Genomic DNA, 7,751 nt, shown 5'->3' with positions numbered 1-7,751 from the left:
ACCACACAATATACCACCCCAAAAAAACACACACGCCCTCACACACACAGAAGACCCCCCCTCCCAGGCAGCAAACATACCATTGCACACTCGCATTCACACCATTACACACTCACAACACCAGCAGACACATCACACCTGTTTGCATTCAATGTCTCATTCATCTTCAGTGAATATAAATGCATATAAGTGATATGAATGCATATCACTCTGTCATATTCATCACACTCACTAGAATAGCAGAGAGAAGTACGTATGTTTACCAAAATGAAAAAAAAAAACATTAGAAAAGGAGGTCCATATCCATACATTTTTTTTCTGTTTGCTGGCTTTTAAACAGCTGATACATATGTGTACAGGTGATGGCTATGAAGTCATTGTGATGTCAGTATGCAGTACATGTTATATGCACAGACAGGACGGGCCTTCTCTCTTGAACATTATCGGTAATGAATTAAACTACTTCTGTGGTATTACCCAGTTGGGTTTTTAATTCTAGATACAAGAGGTGTCCTGAACTATGATTTGATAAATTGTTTGAGAATGAAATTTAGAACATATGAAGGTTGAAAGATATAGTTAAAGATCATAGATGGGGTTGTAGTAGCACCAGTTTTTTTCTTCTTGATTGATCTATCACAGAGTCACTCATTACATGTATCTCCATAGTTGAAGATAATTGTAGCTTAAATCTTGCCAATTTGTATAATTAGTTTAACAATAAATAGCTGAGGTCAAATTAAATATAAGAAATTTTATCTGTTTTATGCAAGGGACAAGCAGCATACTTAAAGCCATGCAATTTCTGTCTTATAGTATTCCATATTTTATAAGTAATGATATTTCATATCTTGTTAAAAATCATTCCACCCAAAAAAAAATGTTTTTTTAATTGTTATGATGTTAATGATGTAAACAGCCAACACTGATTTAACCCTTATCACACGTACTTCGCATCATGCACACTCGGTGACGTGTGAACTTCGCATCTCACTCTCAGACAATCAATGCATTGTTTCCTTACCTGAAAATGATCTAACACAGAGGGGTTCATGAACCAGTGCACAAAGAGTTAATGATTACCATAAGTTTTTGTATAAATATTTGTATCCTGCTTTATAAGTTTTGTAGGAGATCAGGATATTAGTAACCATCATGTTTATAAGAGGAATATTTATTTGGGAAATCCCAAAGAATTTATCATGGACAATATTTTTTGCCATTACATGTTAAGATTCTGTTATATATACTAGACCTTTGAAATCAGTAGATGTAGATGAAGGATGAATGAAGCCTCATAGTATAAGTGGTAAAGGAAGACAGATGGGCCCGAATTCACAAAGGTGGTTTTGAAAACCCACGGTTGAGTCCATAGTTTATGCAGATTTCCTGTATAAAATGTGCTTATTTTACCGCGTATATTATTTGTCCAATGCTGATGCGCGCTTTTGTCACAGTGCGCCAAATTGATGCCTGTTGCCGTGGTTATCCACGCTATTTTATTCATGAGTCCACTCTTCAAACGATGGACTCGTGAATAAAGTAGCGTATCTAACCATGGTAACAGGCATCAATTTGGCGCACTGACAAAAGCGCGCATCAGCATTGAACTTTTTTTAAACACGCGCCCGATACGCGCTAAATTAAGCGTAATTTATACAAAAATCTGCATAAACCATGGACTCAACCGTGGGTTTTCAAACCCACCTTTGTAAATTCTGGCCATGAAGGTTTTTATTCTAGAATATTCTTATGCATATAATTGCATAAATATTTTTTTATTCAAGAAATTATGGAGTACAACATTCCAAAACATTTTTCAAAGGTTTCATGTTGAATTCCTTTTTGACTAATACTTGAATGTTAAATTTAAAGGACTATGAAACTATGAAACAGTATTAAAATGATGGAAACAAGACATTGAAATTTTATGCAAAATGTTGGAATTTTAGGGAATCCTTCTTGAGTAGCATATATTCCTCAAAAATATTAAGCAGATTGAGAGCTATCTGGAAATACTCAGGGTTTCAAACTGATTTCATATCATTCCAAATTATTATGATTCAAAGTGATTTCATGACATTGAAAATAAAAAAATCTTGAAATATCGCATAAAACTTTAGAGATTTATTACTTGTATATATCTAGCACTTAATATGTTTGTCATTGAAAGATTATGAGATATTAAACATTAGATAAAGAATTGTTTTTTGTGTGTGTGTAATTTGTTTCAGGATAGAATCCATGCAGGCATGTTCACTGAATACTATAGATGGTGATTATGATGATAAAAATCAAAATTAACATAACCATTCCTACATCAATCATTCCTGTATGTGAGAGAAACAATACATCTTTACAGGAAACTTTATAATAAATTAAAGGGGAATCCAACCCAAATAAAAAGTTGCTTTTAGAGAAAAAGGGAAAATCAAACAAGTTGATAGGTGAAAGTTTAAACAATATTGGACAAACAATAAGAAAGTTATGAATTTTTAAAAGTTGTGAATATTGGTAAATCATTATACCTGTGGAGATTTCAAATTGGCAACAAATATAATGTCAAAGTAATGTAAGGCAAGGACTACTCTTCCATGTACTCCAATACATAAAATGACTAAATTTACTTTTTTTTTCATGTTTTACTTCATATTATATTTTTCTTTCATGAGGGCATAAATAATATACTACCAAGGTTATATTTAAATGACAGCCCCAGGGGAATAGGTACTTGGGAGAAAACCATAAATCACTGATAATATAGTTGTCTTTGCCTCTTGCCATAATTTACTTACCCAGTTGCCAATTTGAAATCTACATAGTCTTAGAGATCACAATTTTAAAACAGCAATGACTTTCTTATAACTTCTCTGATTTCTTTCAAACTTTCACCTTTCTGTTTTATTTATTTTTCTCCTTTCAACACAACATATTATGACCAGGGCTGAATACCCATTTAATGATATCAAATGAATGACTCGACAACTCTGTAGATGCTGATTTCCGTTTGTTTTATTACAAATGCACAAGTGATAGTGGAATAATCATAGAACATCAAAATAGTTTAAACCCAGACTAAACAAAAGTGTTTTTTTTTCAAAATCAGATGATCATCATCGTAACAAACTCTTCACAATGTAATTTATCAATTTTCTATGATGTATAAAAATAATTTTCTCTATATCAGAAATTACATTGCTCTTTAAATATCCAACCCATTCAGTTTTTTTAATTTGAATGGCAAAATTACAGATCTTTGAAATTGGCCCTAGTGGGCATTTCATAAAGCTGTTTGTAAGAGTGACTTTAAAGACTAGTGATCCTTTCTTATGGAGGCTAACCCATCATTCCTAAAGTCACTCTTAACTTACAAACAGCTTAATGAAATGGCCCCCAGTGCATATTCAATGGAAAGTACTGATAAACTAAGTAATCACTTTGCATTTTACTTGGCTAAGGAAATTGCCTGTACTCATCACTTCTAAGTATTTTAATTTATCTAGCCAAATTTAAGTAAAATAATTTGTGATGTCTGAACCAAATAATGCAAAATGTACACATCCATTTGTGTGCAGCATGCACAACTGCACGTATGTATGTGTAAATTGCACATAAGCCAGACTTGAGCCATGTATGGGGTCTAACATAGATTCAAGCAAAATACTTAGTAAAAAAAAGACAATTAAATAGCAAAGATGGGCTAAGAATTACTTAGCCGAATAATGAGTAAAATACTTCAAATTCTGGCTTTAAGTATCAAATTGAACACCAGCCCTGGTAAAAAAAAATAAACTGCTTCATCAAACTTAAAGGACAAGTTTTCCCCAACAAATAGTTTATTTGAATAAAAAGAGAAAATTCAACAAGCATAACACTGAAAATTTCATCAAAATTGGATGTAAAATAAAGAAGTTATGACATCTTAAAGTTTCGCTTAATTTCCCATAACAGTTATATGCACATCCTGGTCGGTATGCAAATTAAGGGAATGATGACGTCATCCACTCGCTATTTCTTTTGTATTTCTATATATGAAATATTCTAATTTCCTCCTCATTGTCAGGTGAAACAGATAAATTTCTCCCTGAACATGAGAAATTAGCATTATTATAATACTATATGGTTATTTGGCCCTTGTTGTCAAATCTGTAAAAATGAAATATTGTACAATTCAAGCAATATTTTAAAAAATAGTGAGGGACATCATCGACTCTCATTTGCATGTCACTGAGTTGTGCATATAACTGTTTTGTGAAAAATAAGCGGAACTTTAAATGTCATAACTTTCTTATTTTACATCTGATTTTGATGAAATTTTCAGCAATATGATTTTTCCCTATTCATTCAAGTCAGCATTTTTCTGCCCTTAAAGCGAAGTTGGCCATATATCTGTTATATTCAAACTGTTAAAAAACCTAATGTTCTTTCTTGCTATCATGAGACTTTATTCTGATGAAAAAAATGCAGAGAACAGTAAAACAGACTGTTGAAAATATATGAGAATCCCTGAAAATTATAAATACACTATCACGGTGAAAGGAACTTTGTCTAATGAATACACTTGCTAAAACAAAACTACACAAAAGTGAGAATGTGTTCAAACATATAAAATGGTTATGGTACATAGATCGAAACACAAAAACATGTGAAGTATATAAACCCATATACAAGAATGATCAAATCAGTAAAATTACATTCTCATAATTCTATACATCATTGTTAGAATTCATAAAGGTTTCTATTATGTACAAATAATAATAGCATATTTTCATATACATTTATTTACATGAGTATTTTGTGTGTACTAGTCAGAACTTGCTATTTTTCTTCTTTTCTTCACCTACACAACAAGAATACAGGGAAAAAATAATTTGCAATGATACGTTACAGAAATGCAGAAGCCAAAATCAGAACTACATGCACAACCAAGACCTTTGGCATTAATATTTCCATACTTCTGAAATTAATTCTTATCACTTCTAGTAAAATTCTGAGCATGAACTAAGTATAGAAATTACAGTTAACACCACTCCAAATTAGTCATTTGAGATTATTTTTGCACTTGACGTGCAAATCGCTGATAATAGATTTTGAGATTCAAAAGAACAATCTTTGTTTCACATTTCATTAAAATTTGAGATTCTCTTCCACAGTTTGTATCACTCTATTCAGTGTTGTTTGTTTACAGAAGCACTAAGGCTTGTATCCTGAACTCAGGTTTGATTTAAACTCTGGTCTAAATTTGTGATTTAACTATGGAAAGCCAATTGTGACAGGTAACTTTAACAGTACAAGTTCACATTGTCGGCTCATTTCACTCTCAGATCACTCATAACTGACTCTGAATAATAACTGAAATATGCTTTCTCTTCATCATCAAATTGTGATGAAAAAGCCATGTAAAGATATATAGGAAACATGAAGTGCAAATGCAATTTGGAAATTTCTGGCTTCCCACAAATTTAACACAGTAATACCATTGCCTAAGTTAAACCAGACTTCAAAATACAAGCCTGGTTTAGTGTATAATTAATATATATATATAAAACAAAATCCACATTCTCATCGCATCAACTTAACCATATGTTTACTCAGACCACACTTCTTTTGAGTGCCATTTGCAAACTGATTCACCAATTACAAATTACTTTAATCTTGCATTGAAAAAGTTGTCTAAAAAGTGATTTTTTACATACACCCAGGCTTTTAATAAGAAAATACGATCAAATGTGTTTGAGAAATGACTTCACAGGCTGAGCATTTCATGAAAGGACTTGTAGGATGTTTTATCCAAAAGTTACCATAGTAACAGTGACAATCAGCCAATCATATTCAAGGAAAGTTGTCAGATGATGAAACGTTTCCCATGTTCCCAGTTCATCACACTCAAATGCATATTGCCCTGTTGATATTAGGATAAAAATGATGAATTTTCATGCAATGTGACAGCTATTTTGTAAAATAATTTTCAACAATGAAGCTATGGTATATTTGGAATTTTTGAACAAAAAAGCACCAAAAGATTAACACACACATGTAATGTAATTAATCTCCTTAAAGGGGAATCCAACCCAAATAAAAACTTGTTTTTATAAGGAAAAGAAAAATCAGACAAGTTGATAGGTGAAAGTTTGAACAATATTGGACAAAAAGAGAGATATGAATTTTTAAAAGTTGTAAATATTGGTAATCACTATACCCATGGAGATTTCAAATTGGCCGCATATGGGATGTCATAGTGATGTAAGGCAAGGACTACTCTTCCATGTACTCCAATACATATCATGGCTAAAATGTCATTTTCCCCAAAAGTTTTATTTCAAATTATATTTTTCTTTCATGAGGACATAAAACAATATACTACATGGGTTATATTTAGATTACTGCCCCAGGGGAATGGGTACTTAGGAGAAAACCACAAATCCCTGATAATAAAGTACATGGCCTATGGGAAAGTTGTCCTTGCCCCTTGTCATAATTTACTTACCCAGTTGCCAATTTGAAATCTACATAGTATTAGTGATCTCAATTTTAAAGCAGCTATAACTTTCTTATTGCTTGTCCAATTTCTTTCAAACTTTCACCATTCTGTTTAATTTATTTTTCTCCTTCCCAACACAACATTTTATGGCCAAGGCTGGATTCCCCTTTAAGTGTACATAATTCATATGCATTGAACAAAAGCAATTAACAAAAAACATAAGATGTGTTCACAATAGATGTCTGTGATCTCAATAAACTGGTTTGAGCTTACAAAATTGCTTTCAGATGGATATTTAGAAAGATAATAATCTATAAACAAGTTCCATGCATACTAAAGTTATGAAAAATATAACGATAAAATAATCAAAATATACCCATTTATGACAGGAAAGTTGACCGATCATACTTTTGTTGTATAATGGTACGATGAATAGAAAAAGGTCTTTTACTTTCTTGGGCCTTTGACATACAAATAACAAGTTAATGCAATAGCAAACCATGTGATAAATAGTTGCAATTTAACAAGGCAACAGTCAATCTAATTCTTTCCGTTTATTCAAATGACAAATTCTTGAATATTGGTCCATTAGCGATATTAGAATTTTCTGCTTATCAGCTTTTAAGACACACACAGATGAATTGAATAGTACTAAAATAGATTTATAAGCAGAATATGAATCCTATTCTGTCCTTACTAGTACTTCAAGGTATGCAGTTGGTTTAAGTACTCAAATAAACATAATTTCACAATCAAAGAAGCAAAGAGAATAAGATTGCACACAGCTGAAACTATAACAATATGCTCCTAAAAATAATTTTAAAAATGAATGAATGCTGACAACATTAAAACATATTGGAGCCAGAAAAAGGAGTACTTGCATTTGGCTTTGGTTTTAAATTGAATAGAAAGAGTATTAAAAACAAGATGAATTGAATTAATGAGCATTGAATACTTGTCAGACAGAAAAGAGTGAATGACATATCTAACCATTACTATAAATTTCAATAATCATATCACCCATAATTTTAGATATTCTATAGGCTATAACACATGGAACTACAGCTTCTCCCTTGAAACAATTTTGCAATTAACATAGGAAAATGTGGACATCAAGAAATATAGAAAAAAGAATACTTCAATAAAACAACAAGTGGAGCGCCTGTCAGTCTCGCCTGCATTACGCATTTCAATATCGCAGCAGTGCTTCCTTTGAAAATGACTCTAGAATTATGGAGGTTTTTTACCATAAACACCATATGTGTAGTCC

The sequence above is a fragment of the Lytechinus variegatus genome, chromosome 12 (genome assembly GCF_018143015.1).
Source record: "Lytechinus variegatus isolate NC3 chromosome 12, Lvar_3.0, whole genome shotgun sequence".
Lineage (NCBI taxonomy): Eukaryota > Metazoa > Echinodermata > Echinoidea > Temnopleuroida > Toxopneustidae > Lytechinus > Lytechinus variegatus.
This window is presented reverse-complemented; position numbering follows the sequence as displayed.